We start from the raw sequence: 21,576 nt of genomic DNA on the forward strand, positions 1-21,576 counted from the left end.
TGCATTTTCCACATCTCGGGGCGGTCAGACCCGCTCTGTCTGTCTGTTGCTACTGATGATCATTAATGGGAACAGGCCGCGAGTTAAACCTTTATCTGCAAACCGGAGAAAGACAAATAAAAAGAAAGACGTGTTTCTCCGGCCCAGGGGCAAAGTTACAATGGATGTTATTCAATAAACTGTCCCCGTGAATTTGCCTGTGGATTTTTTTTGTAAGGCTTCGATTTTAAAAGTTACAAAAAACCGAAATAAATAAAGTAAATTACAAGAATCGAATCCGTGATCATGATATTGCGGTAAACTCTATGCAAATGAGTTAACCGGCCGGACAAACAGCACATTGGGCTGTTTAATTATTTTTTGTTCCTGTGCGCTGGTTGGTAGCGGTTTCTGTACATGGACTCCTAAATCTCTCCGCTTCGCCACAGTTCCGAAATTCTCAGAATTTAGAAAATACACTGATTGATCTTAGATTTAAAGTGGATGACCTCGCTCTCCCCCACATTGAACTCTATTTGCCGCAGTTTTACCCACTCTCTTAATTTATCAATTCCCACTTTTCAACTTCCTGCTTCTATCTACATTATTTATTCCGCCACCAGAAGGCTGAGTGTTCAAATCACGGGTAACAGTTGCTTTTCGAGCTGATCGGATTCTGGATCGTTCCGGAATGAATGTTTCATCTGCTTTTTCACAGTAAACAGAACCTTGCTCTAAAGTCTGTTTCCCGAGTTCTCAAATTTCAGGAAGGCGTCTCATTCTGCCCTCGACTTTTGATCTTGACCTGCGGTTGAAACTTTTGCAAAGAGGGAAAAGAAGTCCCCAAATCGCTCCACCTGAATCTCAAACGCTTTGGGAAGAAGTTCAGTTCAAATAATCAGGACTTTAAAGGCCCCTCAATGACCTGCACTTTCATTGAATGAGTTTTGTTCGCCATTGTATTCGACCGTGAAATCGCTCTCCGCTTTCATCTCACTGGTGAAGAGTGTGACGGCCTTGTATCTGTCAGCGTGTAAGTGACGAGTTTGGGGTGAGCACGGGTCGCCTTTATTTTTGAAATCTCACCAAGCACCGGGGAAAAGAAACTTAGAATCAAACTGTCCCTGTCAGTGATGAATTGAAGTGAATATCGCTCCAAGCAGATCTGGACAATGCGCAGCGCAGCCGCACAGGAGTTCCAAATCCACCCTCTCCCCACTCGGCAATCACATTAACTAAACTTTACTCTGGCCCAGTGTCACCGCGCTGAAATCGAGTATTTCTCTGCCACCTGTTTTCTTAACATAATAATTACTGGTTTAAGAGTGAAAACTGCCGTCCGCTTCACTGTAAGTGCAAGAGACAACTTTGTAGACACCGTGTGGTGTCACAGACCTGCTCGTTGGACCTGCTCATTTCATCTCATCTCATTTTCAGCAAACCTGAATATTACTGGAATATAGAATGGAGAATCACAGCTCAAAAAATCAATCCTCTCGACCACGAGGGGACCGAGTCTTTCAACATACAGGTGTTTAATGGCAAGGTGAGCTTCATGTTCAGAAATAATACAGCACAGATCTTCATTCGTACAAGCGTCACACCCTTTATTTTGGAAAAGTAAACTGATAGTAGAGCGATGTTATATTGATCGCTGCAACCTGAAGCTTTAGCTCGGTGAATTAGTCCTTCAGCAAGAGCAAAATCGTATCTCTGTCGTGCAATTCATTAGCGCGTTCGGCTATGAACTGAAAGGTTGATGATTCGAGCTTACCCGGGGACACCAGCGGACCTTTTACCTTAACCTTCATTGTCTCGCATTCCCAGGGTTTGAATGTGTGTCTTGTCTGCAACAAAATGTAACGTCAACATTGCCAGCTGAGTGCGTCTGATTTTCCACCATTTAATCTGCTGTCGGATAGCAGGCGTCTGAAAAATATCCAAAAAAACTGAGATTGGCTTTAAGAAATCGGAATACTTCTTGACAGATAAGGTTGCAGGCGAGCTCATTCACTCTGACATGGCTATTTCTGCAGTGAGTGACTCCAGACTGTTTCCACAATGAATGACACTCCCTTTATTTTGGAAAAGTGAAATGATATTCACATTCCGACTGGTTTCAGTTGATCTGTGAGAGATCATTAAAGGATCAATCTCCGGTTAAGGCGGCCTTTCTCTCTCTCTCTGTTGGCCGAATCCAAAATGAAATTGGAGCTGGACCAATCAGGCAAGAAATCAGGAATCACTTCAGCAAACAAAATACGGCCGAAAGCTGGAACTCTCTCATCCCAAAGGATGTGGATTGAGGCTCAATTCAAATTTTCAAATCTGATATTGATAGATCTTTTTCCGGTTCGGTTACCAAGGGATATGAGTCCAAGGCGGGGAAACAGAGATGAGTTATAGATCACCTCATGATCTAATTGAATGGGGCAGCAGATTCGAAGGGCTGAATGGTCTTCTCCTGTCCCGATGTTCCTCTCCTGCTCAGCGCGGGGCTGGACGACTGGTGAGAGGCATCAGACTGACTCCAGAATGAAAAGCGGGTGTTCAGATTCAGCCACCTTGGGATTGTCGGACAAACTGAAACCCCGACAGCAACGTCACCACCCGCCTCTCTGCAATAATCGGATGGGAAGGAGCCCTGCCGCTGGCCCGGCTAGCTCAGTCGGTAAAGCACGAAATTCCTAATCTCAGGGGCGTGGGTTTAAACCACACATTGGGCGTTTTGTGTTCTATTTTTCACAGTGGGTGATGAAAGGTTCAAAGTGCAACCTCTTATCTCCAGTTCAAGAAATCCAGTTATATAAACAGACACAACCCTGAGCTGTGTGAAAGGAAACCGTGAGCGTTGCCAAATATCCAGTCCCTCCCGATTCTATCTTCTCATTCCCTCCACATGGGACACGGCAGATACCGTTTCAATAGGATTCATTTTTGCTGTTATTAAAAATGTTGATGGTTAGAAAGTGTAATATTTAGAAGATGCCAACTCTGGATCCATTCGCCTCTCTGATACCTCCTGAGCCCACCTTACCCTCTTTGATTCTCCCTGAGCTCCGCATCTTCTCTGATACCCTCAGAGAGTCCATTATCCTCTTTGAACCTTGTCAGCGTCCTTGACACTCTCTGGTACCCGCTGAGTGCCCCTCACCCACTGATACGCCCTGAGCGCCCTTACACTCTCTGATACCCTCTGGCAGTCCTTCCCCTGTGCGAGATCTCAATATACTCTCTGATACCCTCTGACTGCCCCTTCCCCTCTCTGAGCCCCGTTACACTCTCTGATGCCCTCTGACTGCCCCTTCCCCTCTCTGAGATTCCTTTGCCCCAATGCATCGCCACTAAGAAGCCATTAGACGCCCTGATGCGTTCTCAGAACCCGTTACCATCCCTGCGAACAAAGTGCGGTGTAACTTCACAGGTGAATCTACCGGTCTGTGTTAAGGATGAGATCCAGAGTTTGTTCGGTCGCTGTTGCTTCCGCCTCTCCCACTCTGAGAGCTCTATCGGCGGTCGGTACCGATCTCCCTCCTATAAAATGGGTGTGGATCTATGAGTGCGCTGCTGATTTATTAACTTTGGGAGTTTATGTATGACAGTGCTGTTTATATATGAACTGTGGGTGTGTATATATGAGTGCGATGTTTATATATGAACTGTGGGTGTGTATATATCAGAGCGATGTTTCTATATGAACTGTGGGTGTGTATATATCAGTGCGATGTTTATATATGAACTGTGGGTGTGTATATATGAGTGCGATGTTTATATATGAACTGTGGGTGTGTATATATCAGTGCGATGTTTCTATATGAACTGTGGGTGTGTATATATGAGTGTGATGTTTATATATGAACTGTGGGTGTGTATATATGAGTGCGATGTTTATATATGAACTGTGGGTGTGTATATATCAGTGCGATGTTTATATATGAACTGTGGGTGTGTATATATGAGTGCGATGTTTATATATGAACTGTGGGTGTGTATATGTGAGTGCGATGTTTTTATCTGAATTGTGGAATGAACAGGAGGGGCAATTCCTCCTGGGGTTATATTTTCTTCCACGACAATGACACAAAGTAAAGATTGCATGTGGGGCCGAAATAGCTCAGTTGGGAGAGCGTTAGACTGAAGATCTAAAGGTCCTTGGTTCAATCCCGAGTTTCGGCAGTTTTTGGTTGTTTAGTTTCTTCTTCTTTGGGTCGATTCTCACATTTATTTGCAGTGAAATTTGATCCCCGCCACTGAAGGATTGGGGATTGAATAGAGAGACATCAAGGATGGGAAATATTTATATCGTCTGTATTTGGTTTTTATTTCTCTGTTACCTTCTGCCTTTTTCTCTTGGTTTTGTCTCTCTCGGTGCCGGGTGACTATTTGATTTGATGCATTTGTCCTAAACTGATGCCTTTTCCCCATCTCGGGGCGGTCAGACCCGCTCTGTCTGTCTGTTGCTGCTGATGATCATTAATGGGAACAGGCCGCGAGTTAAACATTTACATGCAAACCGGAAAAAGACAAATGAAAAGAAAGACGTGTTTCTCCGGCCCAGGGGTAAAGTTACAATGGATGTTATTCAATAAACTGTCCCCGTGAATTTGTCTGTGGACCTGTTTGTAAAGCTTGGATTTAAAAGTTACAAAAACCCGATATAAATAAAGTAAATTACAAGAATCGAATCCGTGATCATGATATTACGGTAAACTCGATGCAAATGAACTAACCGGCGGTCCGAAAGGCACATTCGGCTGTTTAATTATTTTTTGTACCTGTACGCTGGTTGGTAGCGGTTTCTGTACATGGACCCCTAAATCTCTCTGCTCCTCCACAGTTCCTAGTTTCTCACCATTTAGAAAATACACTGATTGATCTTAGATTTAAAGTGGATGACCTCGCTCTCCCCCACATTGAACTCTATTTGCCGCAGTTTTACCCACTCACTTAATTTATCAATTCCCACTTTTCAACTTCCTGCTTCTATCTCCATTATTTATTCCGCCACCAGAAGGCTGAGTGTTCAAATCACGGGGTAACAGTTGCTTTTCGAGCTGATCGGATTCTGGATCGTTCCGGAATGAATGTTTTAGCTGCTTTTTCACAATAAACAGAACCTTGTTCTAAAGTCTGCTTCCCTCGTTCCCAAATGTCAGGAAGGCGTCTCATTCTGCCCTCGACTTTTGATCTTGAACTGCGGATGAAACTTTTGCAAAGAGAGATACGAATCCCCAAATCGCTCCACCTGAATCTCAAACGCTTTTTGAAGAATTTCAGTGCAAACAATCAGGACTTTAAAGGCACCTCAATGACCTGCACTTTCTTTGAATGAGTTTTGTTCGCCTTTGCAATCGACGGTGAAATCGCTCTCAGTTTTCGTCTTAATGAACCAGAGTGTGACCGCCTTGTGTCTGTCAGCGTGGAACTGGCGAGATTGGGTTCAGCACGGATCGTTTTCAACTTTTGAAATCTCACCAAGCACCAGAGAAAATAAACGTGGAATCAAACTGTTCCTGTCAGTGATGAATTGAAGTGAATATCGCTCCAAGCAGATCAGGACAACTCGCAGTGCAGCCGCACAGGAGTTCCAAATCCACCCTCTCGCCACTCGGCAATCGCATGAACTAAACTTTACTCTGTCCCAGTATCACCGCGCTGAAATCGACTCCACCACGAGGGTACCGAGTCTTCCACCATACAGGTGTTTAATGGCAAGGTGAGTTTAAAGTTCAGAAATAATACAGCACAGATTTTCACACCTTTATTTTGGAAAATTAAGCTGATGGTGGAGAGATGTTATTTTGATCGCTGCAACCTGAGTTTTTAGTTGGTTGAAATAATGGTTCAATAGGCATCCCCCTGTGTCTCTGTGGTGTAATTTGTTAGCGCGTTCAGCTGTTAACCAAAATGTTGGTGGTTCGAGCCCACCCAGGGACGTTAGGGCAACTTTTACCTTAAGATTCATTGTCTTGCTTTTTCTGGTTTCGAATATTTGTTTTGGCTGCTTTGAAAGTGCATGGTTTATATGGCCAGCTGAGCACGGCCGATATTCCACCATTTAATCTGTGATTGGATTCACGGAAATCAGAATTCTGCTTGACAGACAAGGTCCGAAGGTTGCAGGAGAGCCGCTTCACTCTGACATGGACATTTTGCAGTGAGTGACACCAGACTGTTTCCACAATGAATGTCACTCCCTTTATTTTGGAAATATAACATTGTATTCACATTCCGAAGGGTTTCAGTTCATTACCTTTCAATACTGTGGCAGATGGAATTCAATGTGGGAAAGTGTGAGGCCAGCCACTTTGGACCGAGGAAAGGTCGATCAGAGTTTTTTTTTATAAATGGTGAGAAGCTGGGAACTGTAAATGAGCAGAAATATTTGGGGGCCCAAATCACGAAAATCTAGTTCACGGGTACAAAAAACTTGAAAAGGTTTATGGAACACAAAGGGGTGAAAGTTATGTTGCAGCTGTGCAGAGTTCTGAATAAAACCCATTTAGTGGACTCTTTTCCGCTCTGGGCACTGCACCTCACGGAGGATCGATTGGCCTTGAAATGGGAATAACCCAGATTCACCATAAACAAACTGATAGTTGAGAGATGTTGTCTTGGTCGCTGTAACCTAAATTTTTAGCTCGTTAAATCAGTTGTTCAATTATGGAGCTGCAGCGCAATCGGTTCGTGCGTTCGGCTAGAAAACGGGAAAGTTGATGGTTTTGAGCCCACCCAGGGACGATAGGGAAATGTTTTACTTTAAGATTCATGGTCTCGCGTGTCCTGGTTTCTCATGTGTGTTTTGGCTGCAAAAAAAAGTGCACGGTTCAGATGGCCAGCTGAGGACGGCCGATCTTCTACCATTTAATCTATGATTGGATTCACGGAAATCAGAATTCGTCTTGACAGACAAGGTTCGAAGGTTGCAGGAGAGCCGCTTCACTCTGACATGGACTCTGCAGTGAGCGACAACAGACTGTTTCCACAATGAATGTCACTCCCTTTATTTTGGAAACGCTAATTGTATTCACATTCCGAAGGGTTTCAGTTATTTTTCTAAGAGATCATTAAAGGATCCTGCAGCACTGCCTCGGATAATAACAACAGTTCTAAGCCGCATTTCAGTCGGGGCAACAAATCATTCCATCCATTTATCTGCACCCTTAAATCCAAGCATCTGCACCCTTATACCGGAGTTTCTGCACCCTTATACCGGAGTATCTGCATCCTTATACCGGAGTTTCTGCACCCTTATACCGGAGTATCTGCACCTTTACACAGGAGCATCTGCACCTTTATACCGGAGTACCTGCACACTTACAGCGGAGTATCTGCACCCTTATACCGGAGTATCTGCATCCTTATACCGGAGTATCTGCACCCTTATACCGGAGTATCTGCACCTTTATACCGGAGTATCTGCACCTTTATACCGGAGTACCTGCACACTTACAGCGGAGTATCTGCACCTTTACATCGGAGTATCTGCACCTTTACACCGGAGTATCTGCATCCTTATACCGGAGTATCTGCACCCTTACACAGGAGCATCTGCACCCTTACACCGGAGGATCTGCACCCTTACACCGGTTAATTCAGTAACCGTCCCCAATCACCTTTAACAGCATCTGGAACCCTAAACAAAACCCAACACAGAAGAAATGACCTTTAGAACTTTTCACTCATGTTCGGACACATTTTTATTTATTGTACTTTAAGGGAGATTTGGGGAAAGTGGGCGCTGATGCTCAGAAACTCTCCCTCGCGTGTCGCTACTTGGTGCTATTTTTTCAGCGGGCTCGTTGGTCTACGGGGACTGATTCTCGCTTCGGGTTTGCTGATTGAAATATGCGAGAGATCCCGGACGAGCCCTCATTTTCCCCACGCTTTTTGATGTTGACCTGCTGTTAAAACTAGCGATTTCGGTGCTCGAAAGTAAAATTTTGTAGCAAAACCGCAACAAGATCAATAATGTTCGTCAAGGAAGGGAAATAATCCCCCACACTTCATCTTCTACACGTGGCTCCACTCCCCCCGAATTTATAATGCTTAATCCACTCTGAGCTGGATTGGTGAAACACTCTCAAGAAGGAGGCTCATCATCTGCTCAACACAAAAGTCAATCTCCTGGACTTCTAGCTCTGTCAGACTGCATGTTCCCTCAGACAGGTTTCCAACTGGACACAAGCATCCGGCTGCCGTGCGAGCATTGGTGCTTGAGGGTAGAATTCTTGCTTGCAGTAATTCTATTCCTGTAATAGTAGCTCCAGAAGATCGCAAGATGGAAAGTATCGTGGCTGAGCGTTCTAACGCGCTGGTTTAAAGCTCAAGCTAAATCCCATAATTTGCAGATGGATCAAAATCATAGTTTGTGGCTCCAATTCCGCAGTCTACCTCCTGTAAAATAATAACACAAAACATCTCATCTACTATTGCAAAAGCGGAGTCCGGAGGAACCACATGGCAATACAAATAAGTAGATGCATTTTGGAACAAACCAATTGTACCTTCAACTGCGGTCAAAATGTTCACAAGGCAAAAGATTGGTTGATCAAAGTGAGACTCGACTAACAACCTCGGTATTTCCCGACCCTGTTCTGTCATATCAGGACCGCGCACTGACCGATTGCGCCGCTGGAGCCCGGTCACTCTGATCACCTGTCCCACTCTGCTGGAAAGAATCTTAAGGTGAGAGGCCCGAACCTGTGGAAACGTGTCCAGTCACTGTGATGAAAATAATATTTGCACTTTCACTTTCATCTTCTTTCACATCCTCTGCTCCATCGCACGACAATCGGGTTTTCTGTGAACAGGTCAAAATAAACTTTGCCAGAAATTCTAACAGCAGTGGGATTCAAACACACGCCTCCATAGAAATTTGATGGAACACCTTAGACCGCGAGGCCGCGCTATCATAATGTCAGAGTAACGTTCAAAGAGCTGTTCAATGCTCAAATAAATGAACTGAAGCTAATTGACCGCATTTACCCCGTGCTGGGGTTGTTCTCCTTAGAGCAGAGAACGTGAAGAGGTGATTTGATCGAAGTGTTCAAAGTCATGAAGGGTTGAGATAAAGTTAATAAAGAGAAGCTGTTCCCATTGGCGGAAGGGTCGAGAACCAGAGGACACAGATTTAAGGTGATCGGTAAAAGAACCAAAGGCGACGTGAGGAAATGCTTTTTTTTACGCGGCGAGTATTTATAACCCGCAATGCGCTGCCTGAAAGGGTGGTGGAAGCAGATTCAATCGTGGCTTTCAAAAAGGAATTTGATAAATAGTTGAAGGGAAAAATTGCAGGGCTACGGAGAAGGAGCGGGAGAATGGGACTAATTGGATTGCTCTTACAATGAACCGGCACGGGCAGGATGGGCCGAATAGCCTCCTTCTGTGCTGTTGTCATTTTATAATTCATATTCTATATAAATTTCTCTATCTCTCCCTGTCTCGGTCTCTTGTGTTGTCCCCTGATGGACTTCTCAGGTTTCCTTGAACGGCAATGCCTGATCGAACCTGCAACACCAGCAGAGAAGGTTAAAGAAAGATTGAGACGGTAGGAAAAGTAAAGGGGCAACCGAGCTGCTGCAGCCAATGTCTCCACATTAATGTCTCTTCGCTCACACAGTGAAACAAATCACCAATTTGATTAAAGTATGCTTATGGTAGAGTGTATATTAACACCATGCCGAGACAGACGGCAATCAAATCATAGAATCATACAATCTTAGAAATTTACGCCACAGAAGGAGGCCGTTCTGCCCATCATGTCTGTGCCGTCCGAAAAAAACAGGCATCGAGCCTCATCCCATATTTCAGCGTTTCGTCCGTCGTCTTTTCGGTTCCGGCTCTTCAAATGCATATTCAAGTTCTTTTTAAATGCGTTGAGGGTTTCTGCCTCTACCACCCTCTCAGGCAGTGAAATTCCAGACCCCCACCTCCCTCTGGGTGAAACAAATTCTCCTGCGCTCCCCTCCAATCCTTCTACCAATTAAATTAAACCTATGCCCCCTGATTATTGAGCTCTCTGCTAAGGGAAGTAGGTCCTTCCTATCCAATCTATCTCGGCCGGTCATTATTTTAGACGCCTCAATTAAATCTCTCCTCAGCCTGCTCGGTTCCAAAGAAAACCACCCCAGCCTATCCAATCTATCCGCATAACTAAAATTCTCCAGTCCTGGAAACATCGTCGTAAATCTCCTCTGTACCTTCTCCAGTGCAATCACATTTTTCCTGTAGTTTGGTGACCAGAAGTGTACACAATACACTAACTGTGACCGAACTAGTGTTTTATACAGGTCTAGCATAACCTCCCTGCTCTCATATGCTGTGCCTCGCCTAATTAAGGAATGTATCCTGTGTGCCTTCTCAACCACCTTACCTACTTTTCCTCTTACCTTCAGGGATCTATGGACATGCACTCCAAGGTCCCTCTGTTCATCCACATCTCTCACTATCCTCCCAAGTAATGTAGTTTCAGAGCAACGAATTCTGAAACGTCTTACTTGATAATTCAAGTCGTACACTCGAAACAAATTTGGTAAAAGGAAACTAATATTGGTGATTGGAAATAGTTAGTGTACAACATGAAATTGCTGTACACCGGAATAGAAAAAGAGATTGGCTGGACAGAAGAGGACTGAAAGGATGGCCGATCGGCTCTGGGAAGTAGCGAACCATTACACTGGCTGCACGATTCGATCAACAGCGGCTTGTTGGTCTCGGGGTCTGACTCTTGCTTAGTTGATAGCATTGCTTAATAGTCAAAAGGTCTTGGGCTCCAATCGCGGATGAGCCCTGCTGTCTCCCCATATTTAGTGAAAAGTCATCAATTGGTTTATGACAGCTTTTCCATGTCGCTGTTGGTAGAATTGAATTATATCGAGAGGATGTTTGATGCTCCAGAGGACAGAGTGCGGAAGTTTCCAAGGTGCAACACACGTGAAGGAAATAAAATGTCTCAAGATGATGAGGAGATTGATGCTGAATGTGAATTTACCTCAATTCAGGCGGTCTCATTGATATTAGATGACGGGATAGAGAGCGATTTATCGAAGTTTGGGGATGACACCAAGATGGGCAGCATTGTAAGCAGTGCAGATGGAAGCACAAAATTACAGAGAGACATTAATATAATAAATGAATGGGCAAACCTGTGGCAATTGGATTTCAATTTAGGCAAGTGTGAGGTCATCCACTTTGGACCTAAAAAGGAGAGATCCGAATACGATCTAAATGATGAAAAGTTCGAAACCCCTGTGGAGCTCCAAAAGGACTTAGGAATCCATGTATATAGATCATTAAAATGTCATGGACAGGTACAGAAAATAATCAAAGAGGCTAATGGAACGCTGGTCTTTATATCTGGAGGACTAGAATACAAGTGGATGGACATTATGCCATCACGATACAAAGCTCTGATTGGACCAGCGCTGGAGTACTGTGTTCAGTTCTGGGCACCGCACCTAAGAAAGAATATATTGGCCGTGGAAGGAGTGCACTGTAGATTTACTGGAATGATACCTGGACTCGAATGGTTAAATTACGAGGAGAGATTACACCTATTAGGTTTGTATTCCCTGGAATGTAGTGGATTAAGAGCTGATTTGATCGAAATTTTCAAGATATTAATCGGAACTGATGGGCAAGAGAGAGAGAAACTATTTCCGTTGGTTGGGGTGTCTCGGACTCCGGGAAATAGACTAAACAGTTAGGAAACACTTCTACAAGCAAAGGATTGTAGAAGTTTGGAACTCTCTTCCACAAACGACAGTTGTTGCGAGCTCAATTGTTAATTTCAAACCCGTGATTTATAGATTTTTATTAACCAAATGTATGAAGGGAGCTGAGGCTACGGCGGGAAAATAGAGTTAGGTCACAGATCAACCGTGATCTCATTGAATTGCGGAACAGGCTCGAAGGGCTAAATGGCCGACTCCTGTTCCTAAGTTTCTCATTGGTGCAGAATGCAAAATGACCACGTATTGGCCGGGAATTCATCCCGGGTCTCCGGCGTGGCAGGTGAGAACTCCACCCCTGAACAACCAATGCTCGGATGGGGAGTAGCAGCATGTGTCCATTTGGAATCCAGTCTGAACGAACATGCCGTTTACAGCTGGGATGGCTGAGTGGTTAAACCGTTGGTCTCAAAATTCCTATCGGTTTTCAACGTAGGTTCAAAGTCTGCTCGCAGAGCTACTGTTTAAAGATCTCTTCAATGATCAAATCGATTAACTGGAGTTAATTGACAGCATTTCCCTCTCTCCCAGAATGAGAGATACTTCACCGTGGCAGCTGCTTTTAATTGGGAGTCCATTCTTCTCTTGGTGGATTTCAAGACCCGAGAAGGAACCTCTCCCAATCCGTAACATAATTTCTGCTCGTTTGCAAAACTTGACATTTATAATCTTTATTTTCTTTGCATTCATCTCTCTATCTCTCCCTGTCTTTGTCTCTTGCCTCTCCGTGTTGTCCCTCATGGACGTTTCAGATTTCCTTGAAGGCTGATCTAACCTGCAACATGTCTCTCGCCTCTTCCCACTTTCTCGCTTTTGGGCCGTACTCTTGGAGGTTACGGCTCTTCAATTGCATGTTCAAGTGATTTTTAAAAATGCGATGAGGGTTTCTGCCTCTCCCAACCTTTCAGGCAGTGAGTTCCAGACCCCCAACACCCTCGGAGTGAAAAAAATCTCCTGCGCTCCTCTCTAATCCTTCTACCTTAAATCTACGCTCCCTGATTATTGATCTATCTGCTAAGGGAAATGGGACCTTCCTATCTGCTCTATCTGGGTCCGTCATAATTTTATACACCTCAATTAAATCTCCCCTCAGCCTCCTCAGTTCCAAAGAAAACAACTCCATCCTATCCAATCTATTCTCATAACTAAAATTCTCCAGTCCTGGCAACATCGTCGTAAATCTCCTCTATACTCTCTCCAGTGCAATCACATCATTCCTGTAATGCGGTGACCAGAACTGTATGCAATGCTCTAGCTGCGGCCTAACTAGAATATTATACAGTTCTGGCGTACCATCCCTGCTTTTACATTCTATGCCGCGGCTAATAAAGGAGAGTATCCTGTATGCCTTCTTAACCACCTTATCTACCTGTCCTGCTACCTTCAGGGATCTGTGGACATGCAATCCAAAGGTCCCTCTGTTCATCTGCACCTCCCAGTATCCTCCCAAGCAATGTAGTTTCAGAGCAACTAATTCTGAAACGTCTTATTTGATAATTCAAGTCGTACAGTCGAAACCAATTTGGTAAAGGGAGATCAATATTGCTGATTGGAAATAGTTGGTGTACAACTTGATATTGCTGTTCACCGGAATGGAAAACAACATTGGATGGACAGAAGAGGTCTGAAAGGATGGCCGAGCGGCTGTGGGAGGTAGCGAACCTTCACACTGGCTGCGCAAGTCTTAATTTAGTGGCTCGTTGGTCTAGGGGTATGATGCTCGCTTCGGGGATTGTATGGAATAATAGGCGTAGAGGTCCCGGGTTCAACTCCCGGACGAGTCCTTGGGGGGATCTCGCTACTTTTAGTGAGAAGTCATCAGTTGGCTTCTGACATATTTTTGGTGTTGGTCGAATTGAATTACATCCAGAGCACGTTTGAGCTCCAAAGGACTGAGTGCTGAAGTTTTCAAGGTGCAACACACGTGAAGTAAATAAAATGTCTCAAGATGATGAAGAGATTGAAGCTGAATGTGAATTTACCCCAGTTCAGACGGTCTCATTGATATTAGATGACGGGATAGAGAGCCACATATCCAAGTTTGCCGATGACACCAAGATGGGCAGCATTGTAAGCAGTGCAGATGGAAGCATAAAATTACAGATAGATATTAATATAATAAATGAATGGGAAAAACTGTGGCAAATGGATTTCAATTCAGGCAAGTGCAGAGAGCATCCACTTTGGACCTCAAAAGGATAGATCAGAATACTTTCTAAATGTTGAAAAGCTCGAATCTGTGGAGTTTCAAAGGGACCAAGGGGTCCATGTACATCGATCATTAAAATGTCATGGACAGATACAGAAAATAATCGAAAAAGGCTAATGGAATGCTGGACTTTATAACTAGAGGACAAGAATATCAGGGGATAGATATTATGCGACAGCTATACAAAGCTCTGGTTACAACACATCTGGAGTACTGTGTTCAGTTCTGGGCACCGCACCTTCGGAAGGATATATTGGCCTTGGAGGGAGCGCAGTGTAGATTTACAAGAATGATACCTGGACTCTAAGGGTTAAATTACGAGGAGAAATTACACAAATTAGGGTTGTATTCCCTGCAATTTAGTCGATTGAGGGCTGATTTGATGGAAGTTTTCAAGATATTAAGGGGAAGTGATGGGGTAGATAGACAGAAACTATTTCTGCTCGTTGGGGTTTCTCGGACCGGGGACATAGTCTAAACATTAGAGTCAGGACTTTCAGGAGTGAAGTTAGGAAACACTTCGACAAGCAAAGGGAGGCAGAAGTTTGGAACTCTCTTCCGCAAACGGCAGTTGATGCGCGCTCAATTGTTAATTTTAAAGCTGAGATTTATAGATTTTTTTTTTACCAAAGGTATTAAGGGATATGGGGTTAGGTCCCAGATGAGCCATGATCTCGTTGAATTGCGGAACTGGCTCGAGGGGATGAATGGTATACTCTTCTTCCGTTGTTCCTCATTGGCGCAGAATGCAAAACGCCCTGCATTGGCCGGGAATTGAATCCGAGATTCCCGTGTAGCAAGCGAGACATCGACCCTTGAACCACCAATGCTTGAATCTACTAGTGCTGCATGGGCTCATTTGGAATGCTGTTTCAACAAACTTGTGGTTTACAGCTGCGATGGCCCAGTGATTAAAGCGTTGGTTTCAAAATTCCGATGGGGTTTTCCTGCGTAGGTTTGAATTCTGCTCCCAGAGCTACTGTTTAAAGATCTCTTCAATGCTCAAATAGATTCACTTGAGTTAATTCACCACATTTACCCCTCTCCCAGAATGAGAGGTACAACAGCGTGTCCGCTGCTTTTTTATTGAGTGTCCAATCTTCTGTTGCAAGATTTCAAGACCCGAGAAGGAATCCCTCACAATCTGTAACTTAAATTCTGCTAGTTTGCAAAGCCTGACATTTATAATCTTTATTTTCTTTGATTGCATCTCTCTATCTCTCCCTGTCTCTGTCTCTTGTCTCTCTGTGTTTTCCCCGATGGACTTCTCAGGTTTCCTTGAACAGTGAAGGCTGATCTAAACTGCAACACCAGCATCGAAGGGTAAAGAAAAAACGGACTGAGACGGTAGGAAAAGTAAAGGTGAAACCCAGCTGCTGCAGCTAATGTCCAAACATTAATGTCTCTTCGCTGTCACAGTGAAACAAAGCAGTAATTTGATTAAAGTACACTTATGGTAGAGTGTATATTATCACGATGCCGAGACAGGCAGCAAACATATCAGAGAATAGAAATTTACGCCACAGAAAGAAGCCATTCGGCCCATCGTGTCTGTGCCGGACGAAAAATGTATCGAGCCTCATCCCACTTTCCAGCCTTTGGTCCGTAGTCTTGTAGGTTTCGGCTCTTCAAGTGCACATTGACGTGCTTTTTAAATGCGATGAGGGTTTCTGCCTCTCCCACCCTTTCAGGAATTGAAGTTCCCGACTCCCACCACCCTCTGGGTGAAAAACGTTCTCCTCCGCCCCCCTCAAATCCTTCCACCAATCATCTTAAATCTATGTCCCCTGATTATTGACCTCTCTGCTCAGGGAAATATGTCCTTCCTATCCACTCTATCTAGGCCCGTCATCATTTCATACACCTCAATTAAATCTACCCTCAGTCTCCTCGGTTCCAAAGAAAACAACCCAGCCTATCCAATCTATTCTCATAACTAAAATTCTCCAGTCCTGGCAACATCGTCGTAAATCTGCTCTGTACCCTCTCTAGTTCAATCACATCTTTCCTGTAATATGGTGGCCAGAACTGTACACAGTACTCTAGCAGTGGCCGAACTAGAATATTATACATTTCTAGTATGACCTCCCTGCTCTTATATTCTATGCCTCGGCTAATAAAGGAGAGTATCCTGTATTCCTTCTTAACCACCTTATCTACCTGTCCTGCCAGCACCAGTGATCTGTGGATGTCATTTCCAAGGTCCCTCTGTTCATCGACACCTCTCAGTATCCTCCCAAGCAATGTAGTTTCAGAGCAACTAATTCTAAAACGTCTTACTTGATAATTCAAATCGGACAGTCGAAAACAATTTGGTAAAGGGAGATTAATATTGCTGACTGGAAATAGTTAGTGTACAACTTGATACTGCTGTGCACCGGAACAGAAAACGTGATTGGATGGACAGAAGAGGTCTGAAAGGATGGCCGATCGGCTGTGGGAGGCAGCGAACCTTCACACTGGCTGCCCAAGTTCAATCACAGCGGCTCGTTGGTCCAGGGGTATGATTCGCGCTTAGCAGCGTAACATTAATTGATATGCGAGAGGTCGCGTGTCTAAATCCCGTACGAGCTCTGGGGTCTCACTGCTTTTAGTGAAAAGTCACCAATTGGATTCTGACACCTTTTCGGTGTTGGTGTTGGTAGAATTGAATTTTATCCAGAGTATGTTTGAGCTCCAGAGGACAGAGTGCGGAAGTTTTCAAGGCGCAACACGCGTGAAGTAAATAAAATGTCTCAAGATGATGAGGAGATTGAAGCTGAATGTGAATTTACCCCAGTTCAGACGGTCTCATTGATATTAGATAATGGGATAGGGAGCCACATAATCAAGTTTGCCGATAACACCAAGATGGCCAGCATTGTTAGCAGTGTAAATGGAAGCATAAAATTACAGAGAGACGTTAATATAATAAATGAATGGGCAAAGCTGTGAGAAATGGATTTCAATTTAGGCAAGTGTGAGGTCATCCACCTTGGACCTGAAAAGGATCGATCAGAATACTTTCCAAATGGTAAAAAGCTCGAAACTGTGGAGTTCCAAAGGGACTTAGGGGACCATGTACAGAGATCATTGAAATGTCACGGACAGGGACAGAAAATAATCAAAAAGGCTAATGGAATGCTGACCTTCATAACTAGAGGACGGGAATACAAGGGGATAGAAACTATGCTACAGCTAGACAAAGCTCTGGTTAGACAACACCTGGAATATTGTGTTCAGTTCTGGGCACCCCACCTTAGGAAGGATATATTGGCCGTGGAGCGAGTCCAGTACACATTTACCAGAATGATAGCTGGACTCCTGGGGTTAAATTACCAGGAGATATTACACAAACGAAGGTTATATTCCCTGGAATTTAGTAAACTAAGAGCTGATTTGATCGAAGTTTTCAGGAACTGATGGGTTAGATAGAGAGAAACTATTTCCGCTCGTTGGGGCGTCTTGGACTAGCGGACATGGCCTAAATATTGGAGTCAGGGCTTTCAGGAGTGAAGTTAGGAAGCACTTAGACAAGCAACTGGAGGTAGAAGTTTGGAACTCCATTCTGCAAACTGCAGTTCATGCAAGCTCAATTGTTAACTTTGAACCAGAGATTTTTATTAACCAAAGGTATTGAGGGATACGGGGCGAAGGCGGGTATATGGAGTTAGGTCATAGGTGAGCCATGATCTCATTGAATTGTGGAACAGGCTCGAGGGTCGAAATGGTTCAATCCTGTTCCAAAGTTCCTTATTGGTGCAGAACGCAAAAAGACCCTACATTTGCTGGGAATCGAACCCGGGTCCACCATCAGGAAGATCGGAAATTTTACCCCACATCATCACTGCTCGCATGCACAGCAAGTGTATAAATCCGTTTGGAATCTTGTTTGCACGAACGTGCCGTTTACTGCTGCGATGGCCGAATGGTGAACGAGTTGGACTCAAAATTCCGTAGGTTTTTCCTGCGCAGGTTTGAATTCTGCTCGCAGAGATACTGTTTAAAGATCTCTTCAGTGCTCAAATAGATTAATTGGAGTTAACTGACCGCATTTACCTCTCTCTCAGAATGATAGATACTTCCGTGTGGCCGGTGCTTTTAGTTACATATGAACAGACATAAGAACATATGAATTAAGAACAGGAATAGGCCATTCGGCCCCTCTAGCCTGCTCTGCCATTTGATAAGATCATGGCTGATCTGATTGTGACCTCAGCCCTACTTTCCCGTCTACCTACTCTCACCTTTGACTCCCCTGTTAATCAGGAATCTATCGAACTCAGCCTTAAAAATATTCACTGACCCTGCCTCCACCGCTCTCTGGGGAAGGGAATTCCACAGACTCACCACCCTCTGAGAGAAAAAGTTTCTCCTCATCTTCGTCTTAAATGGGAGACCCCTTATTTTAAGCTGTGGTCCAAACCTCTTTTGCAAGATTTCAAGGGCCGAGAAAGAATCTCTCCCAATCTGTAACCTAAATGTTGCTAGTTTGCGAAACCTGACATTTATAATCTTTATTTTCTTTGCATTCATCTCTCTATCTCTCCCTGTCTCTGTCTCTTGTCTCTCTGTGTTGTCCCCTGATGGACTTCTCAGGCTTCCTTGAACGGCGAAGGCTGATTTAACCGGCAACACCAGCAGAGAAGGGTAAAGAAATAAAAGACTGAGACGGTAGGAAGAGTAAAGTTGATAAATTTGGAGCTAATGTGTCCACATTTATGCCTCTTCGCTCTCACAGTGAATGAAAGCAGCAATTTGAGTGAATTATACTTATGGTAGAGAGTATACTGTGACGGTGCCGAGACAGATGACAATGTCGTTTCAGAGCAATTCATTCTGCAAAGTGTTACTTGATAATACAAGTCGGAAATTCAAAACGAATTTGGTAAAAGAGAGGCTGATATTGTTGATATGAAATAATTAGTATACAACCTGATATTGCTCCACATCGCACATCGTACAAGAAAGCGAGATTGGATGGACATTGTGTCCTGAAAGGATCTCGGATCGGCTGTATGGCAGTAACATTTTTCATTGGCTGCTCGGATCTGTTGCCAGTTGGTCTTTGGGTCTGATTCTCGCTCAGGGAGTTTCACTGATTCAATTCCCGGATGAGCCCCGTTGTGTCCCCATTTTTAATCAAAAATCACCAATTGGCTTCTCACATCTTTTCAGCGATGCAGAAGGCAGGTTTGACTCATCTCCAGCAGAGCATGTTTGAGCACCAGAGGACAGGGTGCAGGGGGTTTGTCCATTCAACACACGTAGACGAAATTAATATAATATTTCAAGAAGTTGTACAGATTGAAGCCGGCACATGAATCTATCCCATTTCAGGCGATCCCATGGGTAAAGGATACAAAGGGTAAAGGATGCTGCATGGGCCTGGGACCAAACTCCTGATTTACTGCCGGCAGGCGAGGGCTCTACCACTGAACCACCAATACACACACGGCCGCAGGCAGCACGTGTAGAGTTGAATACATGTCTAGAACATGCAGTCTGGCAGAGTTCCTATGATAATCTACGCAGTCTGCTTTACAGCCGTGCGTTACCTGTGGGTTACCTAACAAATGGATCAAGACATGGTCTTGAAATTCACGCGGGTTTCAAAACCAGCTTAAAATGCTACTGTGAAATGCTCAAATAAATAAGAGCCGTGGCTTCCAGGCAACGCTTAATTCTCTCAGAGTTTTAAGGGATAATCTAGCCCAATGTTCACCGATAGGATTTCACGACCTAAGACTGAATTTCCTTTACGCAGCACCTTAAATTCTGCTAAATCACAGAATTTGGAGATTTATACTAGTTGTTTTCTGTACATGAATTTCTCGATCTCTGTCTGCGTTTCTTCTCTCTCTGTGTTTCCCCTGATGAATGTATCAGGCTTCCTTGAATGGCCAGGTCTGGAAACCCGGGACGGGACAAGGCTGTCGGATCTTCAGTCCAATTGTTATATTTCGACGGGATGAGCTTTGCTATTTTCCGTCTCTGTTTTCGGAAAATATAAACCCAGATGAGAATTCCCTTCCTCGGGTCCCGTCACCTCCGGGTAATGGGAATGAACCCGATCTATCACTCGGTCTTAATATCTGTATTCTCATTGCTTAATAAAATTACGGGGTTACGGCTATTTTGAGGACACATTTTAAAAATTAGCACATAACAGACTGATTCAAAATCTAGAAGCACGTGGGATTAAAAGACCGGTGGTAACGTGAGCACGTAATTGGCTAAGGGACAGGAGGCAGAGAGTCGTGGTGAACGGATGTTCTTCTGACTGGAGAGAAATATGCAGTGGGATCCCCCAGGAGTCGGTATTAGGACTACTGCTTTTCTTGTTATAGATAAATGATTTGGATGTGGGAATAGGGAGTACAGTTTCGAAGTTTGCGGATGAAACAAAACGTGGCATTGTCGTAAATAGTGAGGAAGATAGTAGCAAAATTCAGGAGGACATAGACAGACTGGTGAAATGGGCAGTCACGTAACAGATTTAAGGCCGATCAGTGAGATGTGATGATCTTTTGGAAGAAGAACACAGAGAGGCAGTATAATCGAAATGGAACAATTTATGAGGGGTGGGGGTTGCAAGAGCAGAGGAACCTGGGGGTGCATATTCACGAAACAGGGCAAGTTAATAAGGTAGTTAAGAACGCATATGGGATATTTGTTTTTTCTAAATAGGGGCATTGAAAATAAAAACAAGTCATATTAAACCTTCACAAATCAATGGGTAGGCCTCAGCTGGAGTATATTGTACAGTTCTGTGCACTATATTGTAGGAAGGATGAAAAGGCATTGAAGGGGATTAGAGCAGGTTGACCTGGATGATACCAGGGATGAGGGACTTCAGTTATTTGGAGAGATTGGAGAAGCTGGGATTATTCTCCTGAAGCTTAAGGGGAGACCTAATAGAGGTATTCAAAATAATGAGGGGTTTTGAAAGAGCAAGTTGGGAGAAATTGTTTTCTCTGGCAAGTGGGTCGGTAACCAGAGGTCACAGATTTAAAATAATTGGCAAAAGACCTCGAGGGGAATTGAGGAGAATTTTTTTTCACACAGAGGGTTTGTTAAGATCAGGAACGCACTTCCTGAAAGGTGGTGGAAGTAGATTCCATAGGATCATTGAAAAGGCAATTGGACATGTGCTTGAAGAGGACTAATTTGCAGGGTTATGGGGAATAATCTGGGGTGTGGGTCTAATTTGGACAGGTCTTCGAAAGAGCCAGCACAGTTATGACGGCCGAATGGCCTCCTTCTGTGCTGTATGATTCTCTGATTCTCTGATTACCTTCTGAATCATTGCAATTGATGCTATTCAGTGTTGAGGAATCAAGAAAATTATACCCGTGATATTCGGCTTCCCCATTCGCTTCTGAATATCGCAGATTATAATGTCCAGGCGGGGGTGGGACTGAATGGGGGATAGAGTGCGGAGATTGGAATGGAAGCCCAGCAGAATGAACTTGGTCTCATCAGTTTTTGTTATTTTTCCTACCAGTTGCCCGAAGCAGGCGGTGAACCTTCTTCTCGAGAGAGGATCGTCATTTCAGTTCAGAAGGAAAAAGGTATTAAGAAAATCGGGTGATAAAGACACGGAATGATCCGGGACTTACAGCACATCCCTTTTAAACAGAGACAGACACGGAATGATCCGGGACTTACAGCACA

The 21,576-nt window shown here is 44.1% G+C and overlaps 1 non-coding gene across 1 annotated transcript; it reads left to right on the plus strand.

Annotated features, from left to right (window-relative positions):
- The first annotated feature begins 4,082 nt into the window (after positions 1-4,082).
- Positions 4,083-4,155, plus strand: trnaf-gaa (transfer RNA phenylalanine (anticodon GAA)). Its single transcript has one exon. It is a non-coding gene; the product is annotated as a tRNA-Phe (tRNA).
- The last annotated feature ends 17,421 nt before the right edge of the window (positions 4,156-21,576 follow it).

Source organism: Heptranchias perlo, unplaced genomic scaffold (assembly GCF_035084215.1).
Source record: "Heptranchias perlo isolate sHepPer1 unplaced genomic scaffold, sHepPer1.hap1 HAP1_SCAFFOLD_700, whole genome shotgun sequence".
NCBI classification, from domain to species: domain Eukaryota; kingdom Metazoa; phylum Chordata; class Chondrichthyes; order Hexanchiformes; family Hexanchidae; genus Heptranchias; species Heptranchias perlo.